Here is an 18,534-nt window from a genome sequence, read left to right as displayed (position 1 = left end):
CACCTGTTGCTAAGCAACAGGGAAGCCTGGGTTTGTTGCTGTACACGGAGCTCTCAGCTCTCGTACCTTTTATTATAGCTCTCGGTAACCCGGACTTATTGATAAACCGGCACCACGCTGGTCCCGTCGGTGCCGGATAAAGAAGAGTTTCCTGTATCAGTCTGGTGAATCTTCGCTGCACTCCCTCCATGGCAAGAACATCCTTCCTCAGATAAGGCGACCAAAATTGCACACAATACTCAAGTTGTGGTCTCACCAAGGCCCTGTACAACTGCAGCAAGACAACCTTGTTCCTGTACTCGAACCCTCTCGCTACGAAGGCCAACGTACCATTTGCCTTCTTAAGCGCCTGCTGCACCTGCTGCACTGAGATGAGGAGGAATTTCTTCTCTCTGAGGGTCATAAATCCGTGGAATCTCTGCCCCACAGAGCTGTGGAGGCTGGGTCATTAAATACATTTAAGGTGGAGATAGACAGATTTTTGCAAGATAAGGGAGTGAAGGGTTATGGGGAGTGGGTGGGGAAGTGGCTTTGAGCCCAAGATCAGTCATGATCTTATTAAATGGCGGAGCAGGCTCGAGGGGCCAAGTGGCCTATTCCTGCTCCTGTTTCTTATGTTCTTACACGACTCCGAGGGCCAGTACAGGGTGCGATGCGGTACCGAGCCAGTGTTATAGGTTTAATCTCTAGTCATAAAACCGCACCGCACAGAAGGAGGCCATTCGGCCCATCATGCCTGTGCCAGCTCTCTGAAAGAGCTCTCCAATTAGTCCCACTCCCCCGCCCCGCTCTTTCCCCGTAGCCCTGCACACTTCGCCCATTCAAGTATTTATCTGTGCTGAATTAGCTTAATTCAGTCATGGAATCATAGAATTCAAAGCACAGAACTTGTATTTATGTAGCGTCTTTAACGGAGCAGCAACGCCCCCAGGCGCTTCACATGAGCATAATGTAATCGAGACAACAACTAATGCCAAGCCAAAGGAGGAGCTATTAGGAGGGTTACCCAAAAGCTCGGTCGAAGCAATGGATTTTAAGGGGGAAGGAGGGGCGGTGAGTTTCAGGGAATGAACACCGCAGTTTAGGGCCGAGGCGGCTGAAGGCGTGGCCGCCAATGGAGAGGTGGAACATAGAAATGTAGAGAAATAGGAGCAGGAGTCGGCCATTCGAGCCTGCTCCACCATTCAATATGATCATGGCTGATCCTCTATCTCAATACCATATTCCCGCTCTCTCCCCATACCCCTTGATGCCTTTTGTGTCTAAAAATCTATCGATCTCCTTCTTAAATATATTCAGTGACTTGGCATCCACAGCCTTCTGTGGTAAAGAATTCCACAGGTTCACCACCCTCTGAGTGAAGAAATGTCTCCTCATCTCAGTCCTAAATGTCCTACCCCGTATCTTGAGACTGTGACCCCTCGTTCTAGACCCCTCAGCCAGGGGAAACGTCCTCCCTGCATACAGTCTGTCTAGACCTGTCAGAATTTTATACATTTCAATGAGTGAATACAGGCCTAGTCGACCCAATCTCTCCTCATACGACAGTCCTGCCATCCCAGGAATCAGTCTGGTGAACCTTCGCTGCACCCCCTCTATGGCAAGTATATCCTTTCTTAGGTAAGGAGACCAAAACTGCACACAGTACTCCAGGTGTGGTCTCACCAAGGCCCTGTACAACTGTAGTAAGACATCCTTGCTCCTGTACTCAAATCCTCTTGCAATGAAAGCCAACATACCATTTGCCTTCCTAACTGCTTGCTGCACCTGCATGTTTGCTTTCAGTGACTGATGTACAAGGACACCCAGGTCCCTTTGTACATCAGCATTCCCCAATCTATCACCATTTAAATAATACTCTGCCTTTCTGTTTTTCCTACCGAAGTGGATAACTTCACATTTATCCACGTTATACTGCATCTGCCATGTATTTGCCCACTCACTCAACTTGTCTAAATCACCTTGAAGCCCCTTTGCAAGGTAGACTAGGGGGGTGTACAAAAGGCCAGAGGCGGAGGAACGCAGAGTTCGGGAGGGGGATGTAGGGCGATGAGTCAGAAGATGACCTTTAGGCTCATCGTACCGATGTCAGTCAATGGGGTGCAAAATTGGGGCGGGGCCTAAAATGGCCGCTGGACTGGGTCCACTAGTTAGGGTGAAATTACCCCCTTAGAATCCATAATTTGAGATAAAATTAGTAAATACTTCGGAATGCACCCTTCAAATAGCTTCTGAACTTGCTCGTCCTCCACACCTCTCTCCGAACCTGGACATCAGCTCATCGATGCTCCAAGCTGACTCCACCCTACCTACGTCAACTTTAACCCACCACGGGACCTCTGAGTGTAACTCTGGACTCCCTCCTATTGTCTCCTCTCTATTCTCCATTTATTACCAGGACTTCTCTATCCTAATCTTGCTATGCAACCACGTCTATGTAACTTGAATTTCCCTGTGCCCATTCACGTGCGGGTTCCGGTTGCTGCTCCAGACCCGAGCCCACCACTTTAATTTCCCCTTTTCTCTTCACCCCTCCTAGACCCCTCTCTCCTGTCGTCACGCCTCCTTTCATTTCTCCCCTCTGGGGTACTCTGCCCTTCCAAATCTCTACCCCAACCCTTCAGCACTCCTCAACTTTCCTAATCTCCTGCCACCGTCTCAGGCTTGACTCCCTCTTAGGTAAGTCTACAGCTTCCCTCTGTGCCTCTCTTGGCATCCTCCATCGGGCCCATTGAGGCACTCGACGCTGCCTCCTTACAAGCAGCAACTTCATCTGACCCCATCCCACTCTCTTGCTGACCTTCCTACCCGCTGGGAGTTAACCTTTCCAATCTCCTTCCCGTCCCACTCACCCCTCCCAGGGCTGACCCTGTGGGCTCTGCCAATGCATCAGCCACCACCGACCCTCTCCGCATCTCCCTCCAGAATGTCCGTCCACCTGTGAACAAGGCCCTTGCCATCCATGAGCTTATTGTGGATGATTGCACTAACATCATGGCCTTGATGGAAACCTGGCTGGGGGATGATGGCACCTTCCCCCTACATGAAGCCTCCCCGCCTGGCTACACCTTCCCCCACTTTCCCTGCCCAGACTGCCGTGGTGCCAGTGTGGCTTCCATCACCAAATCACACCTTGGTCTGTCCCCCTACCCCTCTGACACCTTCTCCTTCTTTGATCACCTCACCTTGTACCATTTCACCTTGTGATGAAATATTCCATTCATCACTCATCAGTATTTCTCTGCCCGTGACTGTGGTTGGTTTCAGTTTCATTTCCATTGTATTGTACTGTGTGTAGGGCTCCGCCCATACCTGGCTCCTATGTAAGCTGGCCCAGCCTGCAGCACATCCAGTACGGCAGACCTCTGGATGGAAGATACATTCTCCTCTGTGTGTTACCTTCTAAGTCAATAAAAGCCTTGTTTTGTTTCGCTAACATCAAGTCTCGGATTTATTGAGGCACATCACACCTCCTTTAAAATCCTCGTTCTCCACCACCTACCCAAGTACCACGCCAAGTTTCTAACTTAGATATCTTCATTGCTTTCCTCCCTCAGCCTCTGCACCGAGCGACTTCTCATCCTCGGTGATATCAACCTCCATCTGATCTCATCATGCTTTCTCTCCACTGACTTCACTGCCCTCCTGTCCTCCCTTAATCTCTCCCTCCATATAAACTCCCTTAGCAGAGAGGTCAATATCCAGGGGGCATGGATTTAAAGTAATTGGTAGGAGGATTAGAGGGGAGTTGAGGAGAACTTTTTTCACCCAAAGGGTGGTGGGGGTCTGGAACTCACTGCCTGAAAGGGTGGTAGAGGCAGAAACCCTCATCACATTTAAAAAGTACTTGGATGTGCACTTGAAGTGCCGGAACCTACAGGGCTGCGGACCAAGAGCTGGAAAGTGGGATTAGGCTGGAGAGCTCTTTGTCGGCCAGTACGGACACAATGGGCCGAATGGCCTCCTTCTGTGCCGTAAATTTCTATGATCTACGAACCCCCTTAGCCATATTCACGGCCACCCCCTCGACCTTGCCCTCTCACGTGGCCTCGCTACTCCCATCGAATCAATCGCAGATTAAGGCCAACTCTGATCGCTTGCTTGTATCGCTCTCCATCCGCATCCCCCCTCCCACTCCCAGCCTCACTTCCTTCTGTGTCCGCCCCTGGAAAAAAACTCTCCCCCAAGTCACTTTCAAATTCCCAGCTGTCTATTCTTTAGCCCCCCATTCACCACAATATTTCTGCCTCTGCTCAATCACACCCTCACCTCCATCTTTAATGGCTTGTCCCCACTAAAACCATTACTCTCGCTCACCATGGCCGTCCCCTCTGGTATGGCCCTCATCTCCGCTCCTTTAAGTCCGACTTGAAATTTTATGGCAGACAACAGGTTTAACCATTCCATCGCCAGATCGGGCTGGACCACGTAGGCACCATCGGGTCCTGCTCTCGTCTGCCAAACCTATTCCAGAATCATCCTGGAATGCAAAGATAACCCCCGGTTTCTCTTCTCCACTGCAAACTGCAAATCTTCTTAAACCCCTCTCCCCTGCCCCCTCCACCCTCACCTGCAACCACACGTGCAAGAAGCTTATTGACTTCTTCATCACCGAGATTGCGACCTCTGCCGCTTCCCACCCTTCCCCAAACCAATGGGCCAAATTATCTCTAAGGTTCCCCCCTGCCCTAGTCCTGAACTTGCATCTTTCTCTAGTTTCTCTCCGATCTCCCCTCATGCCCTCTCTGAGCTCATCTTATCCATGAGACCCTCCTCTTGCTCCCTCGACCCTATTCCCACTAAACTGCTTGACTAGGCAACTTTCCTTTCTGGCTCCCATGCTAGCTGATATTGTTGACAGTTCCCTCTCCTCAGGAACTGTCCCCCTCCCCTTCAAATCTGCCGTCATCACCAATGTTCCCTCTAATTTTTTTCGGGTGCGCGGCCCCTTCGACGGGCTGCGAGGCCCATTCAAATCTCAGCGCGTGCGCAGTTTTACATTCAAAAGCTGGTGACTGGTCTCCGCGGGATCTCCAAACCGCTGCGCGGCCACGCAGGAACATTGGTCCTCATCCCGCTCCTCAAAAAACTCACCTCCTCAAAAAATCCACGCACGCAGCCTTTGACACGGTTGACCACTCCATCCTCCTCCAATGCCTCTCCACCATCATCCAGCTGGCCGGGACTGCCCGCGCCTGGTTCTATTCCAATCTATCCGTCATAGCCAGAGAATCTCCTGCAATGATTTCTCTTCCCGCTCCCTCTGTTGCCCCCTAAGGAGCTATCCTTGGCCCCCTCCTATTTCTCATCCACATCTACATGTCGGCGACATTGTCCGACAAACACATCAGTTTGCACATGTACGCTGACGACACCCAGCTCTACCTCATTACCACCTCTCTTGACCCCGCTACTGCTTCTGATTTGTCACGCTGCTTGTCTGACATCCAGTCCTGGATGAGCAGAAATTTCCTCCAATTAAATATTGGGAAGGCCGAAGTCATTGTCATTGGTCCCCGCCACAAACTTCGTTCCCTCGCCACCGACTCCATCCCTCTCCCTGGCAACTCTCTGAGGCTGAACCACACTGTCCTCCACTTTGGCATCTTATTTGTCCCTGAGCTGAGCTTCCGACCCCACCTCCGTAACATCGCCAGACTCCGCCCCTGCCTCAGCTCCTCAGCTGCTGAAACCATCAAGCATGCCTTTGTTACCTCCAGACTGGACTATTCCAATGCTCTCTTGGTGCTATATAAATGTAAGTTGTTGTTGTTAATCAAGGACAGGCAGAAGAGGCTGTTAAAAACAAGTTGACGAATTTGAAGATTTTATTCTGGAAGACCATAACAAATAGGAGCATCCGGCCCCTCGAGCCTGCTCCGCCATTCAATAAGATCACGGCTGATCTACCTCAATTTCCCCGCGGTATCCCCATATCCCTTGATTTCCCCGAGAGTCCAAAAATCTATCGCTCTCTGTCTTGAATATACTCAACGACTGAGCCTCCACAGCCCTCTGGGGCAGAGAATTCCAAAGATTCACCGCCCTCTGAGTGAAGACATTTCTCCTTAGAACTGTGAAGTGGTAGGAAGAGAGCGAGCAGAGGCAATATAATCTAAATGGTACAATTTTAAAGCGGGTGCAGGAACAGAGGGAACTGGCGGTGTACATACACAAGTCTTTGAAAGTGGCAGGACAAGAGGTATCTGGTTGGAAGAAAGGAATGTGGTAGATGCCGGGCAGGTGGATTTGCAGAGGCCATTTGATAAAGTGCCTTTTCGAAGGGACTGGTTCCAAAAATTCAAAACAAATGGTACAGTCCCCACTGCTTATAGCAGGCGTGTTCGTGTCAACGCGATTTACCTGTTAGACCTGGGGACTGGTGTAATTAAAACTTCTTTAAAAAAAAACTTAACAGACACGGAGCTCAAGCCGACGAGAAGGGCTCGCAGGAGTTCCAGAGGCCGCAGGATGTGACTGACTTCTGTAGGGGTTAACGAGTTGTTGGAAAGCTTCAGGCAGTTTCAATCAGCTGTTCGCACTGTTAACCAAGTCAGAAGGTTGTGGGCTCAAGTCCCACTCCAGAGTACAGGAACAAGGATGTCTTGCTGCAGTTGTACAGGGCCTTGGTGAGACCACATCTTGAGTATTGTGTGCAGTTTTGGTCGCCTTATCTGAGGAAGGATGTTCTTGCCATGGAGGGAGTGCAGCGAAGATTCACCAGACTGATACCTGGGATGGCAGGAATGACGTATGAGGAGAGATTGGGTCGATTGGGCTTATATTCGCTGGAGTTTAGAAGAATGAGAGGGGATCTCATTGAAACTTATAAAATTCTAACAGGACTAGACAGACTAGATGCAGGAAGGCTGTTCCCAATGGTCGGGGAGTCCAGAACCAGGGGTCACAGTCTAAGGATAAGGGGTAAGCCATTTAGGACCGAGATGAGGAGGAATTTCTGCACCCAGAGAGTGGTGAATCTGTGGAATTCTCTACCAAAGGCAGTAGAGGCCAATTCATTAAATATATTCAAGAAGGAGTTAGATATATTTCTTAAGGTTAAAGGGAGCAAGGGATAGGGGGAGAAAGCATGGACAGAGTACTGAGTTTGGATGATAAGCCATGATCACATTGAATGGCGGAGCAGGCTCGAGGGGCCGAATGGCCTACTCCTGCTCCTATCTTCTATGTTTCTATGTTAATTGAGCACAAAAATGTAGGCCGACACTCCAGTGCAGTGCTGAGTGCTGCACTGTCAGAGATGCCGTCTTTTGGATAAGATGTTAAACCGAGGCCCCGTCTGCCTTCCTGGGTGCACGTAAAAGATCTCATGGCCAGTATTTTGAAGAAGAGCAGGGGGAGTTCTCCCCGGTGTCCTGGGCCAATATTCATCCCACACTCAACATCACTAAAAACAGATGATCTCATTGCTGTTTGTGGGATCTTGCTGTGTGTACATTTGCTGCCACGTTTCCTACAACAGTGCCTACACTTCAAAAGTATTTTCTTGGCTGTAAAGCGCTTTGGAACATCCTGAGGTCGTGAAAGGCGCTATAGAAATGCAAGTTCTTCCTGTTAACTATGGGAGGCAGTGGCGACTTGGGACAGCTTCAATCTGCTGATATATGTTTAATGTAAGATTAGGTCAACTCCTGCTACAAAGTCTGAGTGAGTTGTTAATTGGATGCCATTAAAAAATGTCATTTAAGAAGTCGGTAGCTCCTGACCTGCACAAAATTGCCGGTGTGTTTATTAAGTTTAAAGCGGCACCTTTGTAATTGACACTATGGTGATGACAAACGGTTAGAGACATTTGCCTGATTATAGGCAGCTTCCCGGGATAAGTATAGAGGGTGTAAAAGGAAAGACTTGCATTTATATAGCGCCTTTCACAACCTCAGGATGTCCCTAAGCTTTTTACAGCCAATGAAGTACTTTTTGAAGTGTGGTCACTGTTGTAATGTAGGAAACGCGGCAGCCATTTTGCACACAGCAAGCTCCCACAAACAGCAATGTGATAATGACCAAACCATGTTTTTTAGTGATGTTGATTGGGGACAGTGCGGCGCTCCCTCAGCAAAGCACTGGGAGTGTCAGCCTGGATTTTTGTGCTCAAGCCTCTGGAGTGGGGGCTTGAACCCACAACCTCCTGACTCATGGGCGAGAGAGAGTGCTACCCACTGAGTCAAATGAATCCTTTTCATCATGAACTATTGCTTGAAATGTAATTTTTTTAAAGCAAACTGGGATCCAAATTTACACAGAACAGAACATGTAGGGTCAGTGCTAGAGCTTTTAAAGGGTATACACGTAGTAGAAGAAATAAAACATCTCTTTAGACACAGTACAAAACCACGATAGAGTTCAGTTAATACAAACAGCAGTTACAGGAAACTCTTTTATTATCCGGCACCGACGGGACCGGCATGGTGCCGGTTTATCAAAAAGTCCGGATTACAGAGAGGTATAGTTAAAAGGTACGAGAGCCCCGTACACAGCAACAAATCCAGGCTTCCCTGTTGCTTAGCAACAGCTGCAGGAACTCCGGCCACGGACCAAGCGTCCCTGTTGCTTAGCAACAAGTGCACGAACCCCAGTTACACAGCCACAGATCCAGGAACTGCCACTAATAGGAAGTAAAACTTACCTGAACTTACTCCTGAATTTTGCCGGTTAACAGGTTTCTGGTTATTTAGGTGCCGGTAAATCGAGAGTTTCCTGAACTTCTAAGTTGCCGATCTTTTCCTTCCCATCTATTCACCCAACACAGTTGATTCAAAACTCTGGGTTGTGACTGTACGTGTCTCAGCAAAGTGCACTCACTGTTAGTGATGGGACAGGCACTTCTAAACCGTAAGACTTGCATTTCTATAGCACCTTTCACAACCACCAGACATCTCAAAGCGCTTTACAGCCAATGAAGTACAGTCACTGTTGTAATGTAGGAAACGCAGCAGCCAATTTGCGCACAGCAAGCTCCCACAAACAGTAATGACCAGATAATGTTTTTGATATGTTGGTTGAGGGATAAATATTGGCCCAGGACACCGGGGATAACTCCCCTGCTCTTCTTCGAAATAGTGCCATGGGATCTTTTACGTCCACCTGAGAGAGCAGACAGGGCCTCAGTTTAACGTCTCATCCGAAAGACGGCCCCTCCGACAGTGCAGCACTCCCTCAGTACTGCCCCTCCGACAGCGCGGCGCTCCCTCAGTACTGCCCCTCCGACAGTGCAGCGCTCCCTCAGTACTGCCCCTCCGACAGTGCAGCGCTCCCTCAGTACTGCCCCTCCGACAGTGCAGCACTCCCTCAGTACTGCCCCTCCGACAGTGCGGCGCTCCCTCAGTACTGCCCCTCCGACAGTGCAGCGCTCTCTCAGTACTGCCCCTCCGACAGTGCGGCGCTCCCTCAGTACTGCCCCTCCGACAGAGCGGCGCTCCCTCAGTACTGCCCCTCCGACAGTGCGGCGCTCCCTCAGTACTGCCCCTCCGACAGCGCGGTGCTCCCTCAGTACTGCCCCTCCAACAGTGCATCACTCCCTCAGTACTGCCCCTCCGAGTGCCGCACTCCCTCAGTACTGCCCCTCCGACAATGCAGCGCTCCCACAGTACTGCCCCTCCGACAGTGTCGCACTCCCTCAGTACTGCACTGGGAGTGTCAGCCTAGATTTTGTGCTGAAGTCTCTGGAGTGGGATTTGAACCCACAACCTTCTGGCTCAGAGGCGAGAGTGCTGCCCACTGAGCCACAGCTGACACCTAAGCGGGCCAGGTTTTATAGAAAGTGCCCATAATAATCAACTGCACACATGCACTGCCATTTCGCTTGGTCTGGCGACGTTTGTTTTAAAATTCTCATGCTTGTTTTCAAATCCCTCCGTGGCCTCGCCCCCTCCCCATCTCTGTAATCTCCTCCGGCCCCACAACCCTCCGAGATCTCTGCACTCCTCCAATCCTGGCCTCTTGTGCATCCCCGATTTCCATCGCTCCACCATTGGCGGCTGTGCCTTCAGCCCTAAACTCTAGAATTCTCTCCCTAAACCTCTCCACCTCTCTCCTCCTTTAAGACGCGCTTTAAAACCTACCTCTTTGACCAAGCTTTGACCTGTCCTAATATCTCATGTGGCTCGGAGTCAAATTTTGTTTGCTAATCGCTCTTGCGAAGCACCCTGGGACATTTTACTACGTTAAAGAAGTGCTATATAAATGCAAGTTATTGTTGATGGTATAATCCTTGCATTTATATAGCACATCAGGTTAAAATTTCTTAAAAGATGTGACACTCACATTACCTTTTGAAGTGTAATGAGTGGTATGTAGATAAGGCTGCTGAAGATGCCGAGGGAACCTTGGTATATTGGTGGTGCCACAAGTTATGCCAAACCTTTATAAATCACTGGTTAGGCCCCAGCTGGAGTATTGTGTCCAATTCTGGGCACCGCACTTTAGGAAAGATGTCACGGCCTTGGAGCAGGTGCAGAGGAGATTTACTATAATGCTACCAGGGATGAGGGACTTCAGTTGAGAGAGGAGAGAGGCTGGGATTATTCTCTTTAGAGCAAAGAAGGTTAAGAGGCTTAATAGAGGTATTCAAAATTATGAAGGGTTTTGAGAAGAGTAGATAAGGAGTTAACTCTTTCCAGTGGCAGAAGGGTCAGTAACCAGGGGACACAGGTTTAAGATAATTGGCAAAGGAACTAGAGAGCGGGCCGAGCGAGTTCTTGTGATAGAAACATAGAAGATAGGAGCAGGAGTAGGTCATTCGGCCCCACGAGCCTGCTCCGCCATTCACTGCGATCATGGCTGATCATCCAAATTCAGTACCCTGTCCCTGCCTTCTCCCCATATCCCTTGATCCCTTTAGCCTTAAGAAATATATCTAACTCCTTCTTGAATATATTTAATGAATTGGCCTCTACTGCCCTCTGTGGTAGAGAATTCCACAGGTTCACCACTCTCTGGGTGAAGAAATTCCTCATTTCTGTCCTAAATGGCTTACCCCTTATCCTTAGACTGTTCACCCTGGTTCTGGACTCCCCGACCATCGGGAACATCCTTCCTGCATCTAGTCTGTCTAGTCCTGTCAGAATTTTATAAGTTTCAATGAGATCCCCTCTCATTCTTCTAAACTCCAGCGAGTATAAGCCCAATCGACCCAATCTCTCCTCATGCATCATTCCTGCCATCCCAGGTATCAGCCTGGTGAATCTTCGCTGAACTCCCTCCATGGCAAGAACATCCTTCCTCAGATAAGGCGACCAAAACTGCACACAATACTCAAGATGTGGTCTCACCAAGGCCCTGTACAACTGCAGCAAGACATCCTTGTTCCTGTACTCGAACTATCTCGTTACGAAGGCCAACATACCATTTGCCTTCTTAACCACCTGCTGCACCTGCATGCTTACCTTCAGCGACTGGTGCACAAGGACACCCAGGTCTCGTTGCACTTCCCCTTCTCCCAATCTATTGCCATTCAGATAATAATCTGCCTTCCTGTTTTTGCCACCAAAGTGGATAACCTCACATTTATCCACGTTATATTGCATCTGCTATGCTTCTGCCCAATCACCCAACCTGTCCAAATCATACTGGAGTTTCTCGGCATCCTCCTCATAGCACACACGCCCACCCAGCTTTGTGTCGTCTGCAAACTTGGAGATATTACATCTAGTTCCCTCGTCTAGATCATTAATATATATGTTGTGAACAGCTGGGGTCCAAGGACCGATCCCTGCGGTACCCCACCAGCCACTCTGGAATGCGCTGCCTGAAAGGGCGGTGGAAGCAGATTCAATAGTAACTTTCAAAAGGAAATTGGATAATTACTTGAAAAGGGAAAAAATAGTACAGGAAACTTTCTGGTATCCAGCACTGACGGGACCGAGCTGGTCCTGTTAGATCAAAACTGCCGAACCAGCGCTAATGTTAAAACATACAGAGCTTTTCAGCTCCGTTTGAATCAACAAACCATGTTGCTTAGCAACAGCTTCAAAACAGTCAGCTGCAGCTGCAAGCGTCGCTAGCTGAAGCTGTTGCTTAGCTACAGACCTTGCAGAGCCTGACTGGGGAAAAAAAAGCAACGAGAAGTAAAAAAAACTTATAGAAAACGGCTCCTGAATTTTGCCGGTAGATAGAGCTTTCCGGGCTTTTAACCTCCGGTTAAACGAAAGTTTCCTGTAGCGGAATGGGATTCATTGGATATTTTTTCCAAAGGGCTGGCGCAGGTGTGATGGGCCGAGTGGCCTCCTGTGCTGTAAGAGGCTATTCGACAGCAGCACTGTCCCACAAACATCAATGAGATAAATGACCAGTTAAGCTGTTTTTGGACGGACACCAGGGAGAGCCCGTCTTCAGGTAGTGCCACGGCATCTTAACATCCACCTGAGCCACTGGTACAGGCCTACAAGGCCTGGATTCTTTTGAAGAACACAATTTAAACCATTAATAGGGTTACTAAGACTTTAACGATAGCCTAGCTTCACCATGATACCATTTATTCTAACGTTGAAAGGACAAGTTGAGGCCATTCAGCCCCTCAAACCTGCTCCACCATTCAATTAGATCATAGAAATTTACAGCACAAAAGGAGGCCATTCGGCCCATCGTGTCCGTGCCGGCCGATAAAGAGCTCTCCAGCCTAATCCCACTTTCCAGCTCTTGGTCCGTAGCCCTGTAGGTTTCGGCACTTCAAGTGCGTATCCAAGTACTTTTTAAATGTGATGAGGGTTTCTGCCTCTACCACCCTTTCAGGCAGTGAGTTCCAGACCCCCACCACCCTCTGGGTGAAAAAAGTTCTCCTCAACTTCCCTCTAATCCTTCTACCAATTACTTTAAATCTATGACCCAGGTTATTGACCTCTCTGCTATGGGAAATAGGTCCCTCCTATCCACTCTATCGAGGCCCCTCATAATTTTATACACCTCAATTAAATCTCCCCTCAGTCTCCTCTGTTCCAAACAACCCCAGCCTATCCAATCTGTCCTCACAGCTAAAAATTCCCCAGTCCCGGCAACGCCCTCGTAAATCTCCTCTGTACCCTCTCCAGCGCGATCACATCTTTCCTGTAATGTGGTGACCAGAACTGTACGCAGTATTCTAGCTGTGGCCTAACTAGTGTTTTATACAGTTCAAGCATAACATGGCTGGTCTTTGGAATTCTCTGCCCCACAGGGCTGTGGATGCTCATGTCGTTGAGTATATTCAAGGCTGAGATCGATAGATTTTTGGGCTCCAGAGGAATTTTGGGATATGGGGATCGAGCTGGAGAGTGGAGTTGAGGTGGAAGATCAGCCCTGATCTTATTGAATGGCTCGAGGGGCCGTATGGCCGACTCCTGCTCCAAATTCTTATAATCTGCACCTCAACTCAGTTTACCTGCCTTTGTTCCATAATCCCTCAATACCCGTACCCAACAAAATTCTGTCTTGAAAGCTCCAATTAACCTTCAGCATCCACAGCCTTTTAGGGAAGCAGAGGGGGAAAGAGTTCCATGCTTCCACTACCCTTTGTGTGATGAAGTGTCTCCTGTTTTTGCTCCTGAACAGCCTGGCTCTAATTTATGAGCTTGTTCCGAACTCTCCCACCATAGGAAGTAGTTCCTCCACATATACCCCATCAAATCCCTTAATCATGTGAAAGACCTCGATCAGATCACGCTTACTAAACCTAAACTGATTGAAAGAGCCAGGTGAAGGGCCTGGACAGCACCAAGAGGCGAGATTAAGCACATCACGAGCTGAAAGTGCGGTGGAATCAGATTCCAAAAGGGCATTCGGACATGTACATGGAGAGGACTCATTTGTTGTGGGACTAAATTGGCGAGCTCGTTCCAAGAGCCGGCACAGGCACGATGGGCCAAATGGGCTCCTCCTTTGCTATAAGTCACATATAGTCTGGCCTGATTTGTGACCCGTTTCACACCAACAGGGATCGACTATTAACTGCCCTTGGTGAAGTGACCTCAAGTCACATTAAACAGAAGGTGGCCCATCATCATCACCTCTGGGGAACTAGGGATGGGCAATAAATGCTGCCCTTTCATCCAGAGAATGGCTTGGAGGGGCAGGGGGGCGGAAAAATACCCAACAGCACTGTGGGAGTACCTTCACCGCACGGACTGCAGCGGTTCAAGGCGGCGGCTCACCACCACCTTCCCAAGGGCAGTTACAGATGGGTAATAAATGCTGGCCTTGCCAGCGACGCCCACATCCCCTAAGCGAATTTAAAAAAAGCATTTCTGGTGATATGGGCAAGGCTGGCATTTATTGCCCATCCCTAGATGCCTTAAGAAGGTGGTAGGGCCGCCTTCTTGAACCGCTGTGGTTCTTGGGGAGAAGGTGCTCCCACAGTGCTATTAGGTAGGGATTTTGAGGATATTGACCCAGCGAGAGGGTAGGAACGACAGATACGTGTCTGAGAAGATTACACAAATTAGGGATGTATTCCCTAGAATTTAGAAGGTTGAGTGATCTGATCAAAGTTTTCAGGATATTAAGGGAACAGATATAGTAGATCGAGAGAAACTATTTCCGCTGGTTGGGGATTCTAGGACTAGGGGGCAGAGTCTAAAAATTAGAGCCAGACCTTTCAGGAGTGAAATTAGGAAACACTTCTACACACAAAGGGTGGTAGAAGTTTGAAACTCTCTTCCGCAAACGGCAATTGATGCTGGATCATTAGAAACATAGAAAAATAGGAGCAGGAGTCGGCCATTCGAGCCTGCTCCGCCATTCAATATGATCATGGCTGCTCCTCTATCTCAATACCATATTCCCACTCTCTCCCCATACCCCTTGATGCCTTTTGTGTCTAGAAATCTATCTCCTTCTTAAATATATTCAGTGACTTGGCCTCCACAGCCTTTTGTGGTAGAGAATTCCACAGGTTCACCACCCTCTGAGTGAAGAAATTTCTCATCTCGGTCCTAAATGTCCTACCCTGTATCCTGAGACCCCTCGTTCTAGACCCCCCCAGCCAGGGGAAACATCTTCCCTGAATCCAGTCTGTCTAGCCCTGTCAGAATTTTATTCATTTCAATGAGATCCCCTCTCATTCTTCTAAACTCTAGTGAATACAGGCCTAGTCGACCCAATCTCTCCTCATACGACAGTCCTGCCATCCCAGGAATCAGTCTGGTGAACCTTCGCTGCACTCCCTCTATGGCAAGTATATCCTTTCTTAGGTGAGGAGACCAAAACTGCACACAGTACTCCAGGTGTGGTCTCACCAAGGCCTTGTATAACTGTAGTAAGACATCCATTAAATGAGATGTGCACATCCATAAGATTGAAAGACATAGCTGTATCTAAACCTAATTTTAAACTGTTGAGGCATTTGACTCAAGTCTGAAAGGTGTTGAGAAGTGGTAGTTTGTGACCGCTTGGTTCTGAGCAAACCCCCCCTCCTGCTCCATCCGAGGAAAAGTTTGTTCAGGCAATCTGCTTGGGGCAGAAAAGCTCACAAGCAGCAGGATCCGGACGTTAGATTCAAAATGCAATATTCACATTCTTTATACAATGCCTCGCGGCTCAGCACCAACTCTGCCCACAGCCACAGAAAGCCCCGGTAAACACGTAGCAAAGTATAGTTTGAAGGGTGCATGTAAAGGAGGGGCAGAAACATAGAAGATAGGAGCAGGAGTAGGCCATTCAGCCCCTCGAGCCTGCTCCGCCATTCAATGAGATCATGGCTGATCATCCAAACTCAGTACCCTGTCCCTGCCTTCTCCCCATATCCCTTGAGCCTTAAGAAATATATCCAACTCCTTCTTGAATATATTTAATGAACTGGCCTCCACTGCCTTCTGTGGTAGAGAATTCCAGTTTCACCACTCTCTGGGTGAAGAAATTCCTCATCTCTGTCCTAAATGGCTTACCCCTTATCCTTAGACTGTGACCCCTAGGTTCTGGACTCCCTGACCATCGGGAACATCCTTCCTGCATCTAGTCTGTCCAGTCCTGTCAGAATTTTATAAGTTTCAATGAGAGCCCCTCATTCTTCTAAACTCCAGCGAGTATAAGCCCAATCGACCCAATCTCTCCTCATATGTCATTCCTGCCATCCCAGGTATCAGTCTGGTGAATCTTTGCTGCACTCCCTCCATGGCAAGAATATCCTCCCTCAGATAAGGTGACCAAAACTGCACACAATACTCAAGGTGTGGTCTCACCAAGGCCCTGTACAACTGCAGCAAGACATCCTTGTTCCTGTACTCGAACCCTCTCGCTACGAAGGCCAACATACCATTTGCCTTCTTAACCACCTGCTGCACCTGCATGCTTACCTTCAGCGACTGGTGCACAAGGACACCCAGGTCTCGTTGCACTTCCCCTTCTCCCAACCCCCCCCCCCCACAGAAACTTTTAAAGAGTTACAAGAAGTTATGGGGAAATGAGGAGAAATGTCTTCACACAGAGGGTTGTTAAGATCTGGAACGCACTTCCTGAAAGGCTGGTAGAATTAGATTCCATGGGAACCTTCAAAAGGCAATTGGACATGTGCTGGAAGAGGACTATTTTGCAGGCTCATGGAATCCAGTTAACAGCCCATTGCTGTAACATTTCAGTGACTGGGTTGTCTACCTCCCGGGTTTATTAAGCTTGGTTAGATGGTGTGCTGGGACGTTTCGTAGATGCCTTCAGTTGCTAAGTCAATTCAGACTATGCCTGAACCTTGATGAAATATACAGAACAGTGGGAGGATGAGGCTCTCTGATCAATAAACTAAAAATGATTCTAGAGCAACAAACACAAAATAATCCCAGGAATACGCAGACAAAATAAATGTTTGTCCCTTGCCAAACCTCAACAGCAGGCATGAAGTATGATGCAAACCTGATTTGGGGATTACAACAGCTCCTTCCTCGATTCATCCCTTCGCCAAGAAACTGATCCATGTCCATTTCCAGCTACAAAGGTTTAGGAAACACCCCAGTCCGAATTCTGTTTCCCTCAATGGTTTCAGGGCCACAGCACACGTTGGGTTTCTTTCTGGTTTCTCGGTCTGTGTTTCTAATTTTTCAAGTGTTTCAATGACAAATGTGCACAAAGGACTTTGCTACACTCAGGAATTTTATAATGGCCCAATAATTCCAGTCCCAACGCGTGAGTACGGACGGGGTACTCACACGTGGGCCCGTTGGAAGTGCCGGATTTCAGCATGCACAGGAAACCGGCATTTCCTCCAAGGGGTTCAGAGGTCATACGCTGCGCGCACGCGTTGAACTTCCTTCTTTTTGACAGGTTTGCCCGTGTGTAAGGGCCTCAACGTTTTAGAAATGTAAAAAGGAGACGTAAGGACTTGATTCTTTAAGGTAAGTGGTCTATTATTTAAAATTATAACATTTTTTCCACAGCTTTATTGTTTTTAAGGACTTTACAGTAAGGTAAGTGTATTTTTAGACCCGATTTCTTAAAACATTATTTTTTTCAAAAATTTGATTAATTATTTAAAATAGTTTTTTTTAAAGTTATTTATAGTTCATTTAATTAGTGGGATGTTTTTTAAAATTTTATTGAAAGTTTTAGTAGTGTTTTGGGCGCCCGTAGTTTTCATGAGTTTGACAGTTCTTACTATCAAACTCATGAATGAAGTTTCCCCTCCCGATTGGCTGCCCAGTGCTCACCTGATCCCAGCCGGCACATCGCACTAACTACGCCGCTGGATCAGGCAAGCACAGCGCGCCGACAGCTGAACCGGGCCAGTGACAGGAATTCCAAGCAGGCCCAGGCTTCAGCTGTCGGCGTGCCGGTTAAGTGCACATCGGGGGCTTGCACGCGCGGCAAGCCCCCGAACCTAATTTCTGGGCCAATGGTTTCAATTTTAATACATTCCTTATCACAAGTGTATCCCGGACACCCGTTGGCTATATTAGGTAGTGCTGGACCTTTGGTTTTATTTGCGTTCCAGTCGTCAAACGGACAGGACACGGCTGCGCGATAACCCTACCAGCTGCAGTAGCAACGAGACGTACAAATGGTGTTCCCATAGATTGCTGCTCTTTAAATCTGAGATGGATAGCTTTTTGTTAACTAAAGGTATTAAGGGATATGGGGCAAAAGCGGGTAGATGGAGTTAGGTCACGGATCAGCTGTGATCTCACCGAATGGCAGAACAGGCTCGAGGGGCTGAATGGCCTCCTCCTGTTCCTGAGTTATGATGGTGTGTGGGTGTGATTTGGTGATGGTGTTCCCATAGATTGCTGCTCTCGTCCTTCTGTTGCGGAGGTCACGGACGAGGGAGGTGCTGTTAAAGCAACGTTGGCGAGTCGCTGACTAGGTGCCAGCCAGAAGTCACAAAGCCCCCCCCCCCTCAATATACTGGGAACCAATTGCTGAGCAGATAATCAAACCCAGAGTATCCCCCACTTCTGGGCTTGACACTTTACACAGCCCGTATACCACCGGGTCATTGTAAACGGTTTGTACGTGACCAAGCGTCCCTGTCAGCCGGGGGGGTGCTGGACTGACAAGGATAGAAGGAAACGTGTTCCTTTCTGCAGGGGGAACGACATCCGCAGCACTGAGCAGCTGGGA

This window comes from Somniosus microcephalus, chromosome 8 (genome assembly GCF_052327205.1).
Source record: "Somniosus microcephalus isolate GS21.2 chromosome 8, FLI_Smic_1.0, whole genome shotgun sequence".
Classification (NCBI taxonomy): Eukaryota; Metazoa; Chordata; class Chondrichthyes; order Squaliformes; family Somniosidae; genus Somniosus; species Somniosus microcephalus.
The sequence above is the reverse complement of the archived record's forward strand: the minus strand, read 5'-3'. Positions refer to the sequence as shown.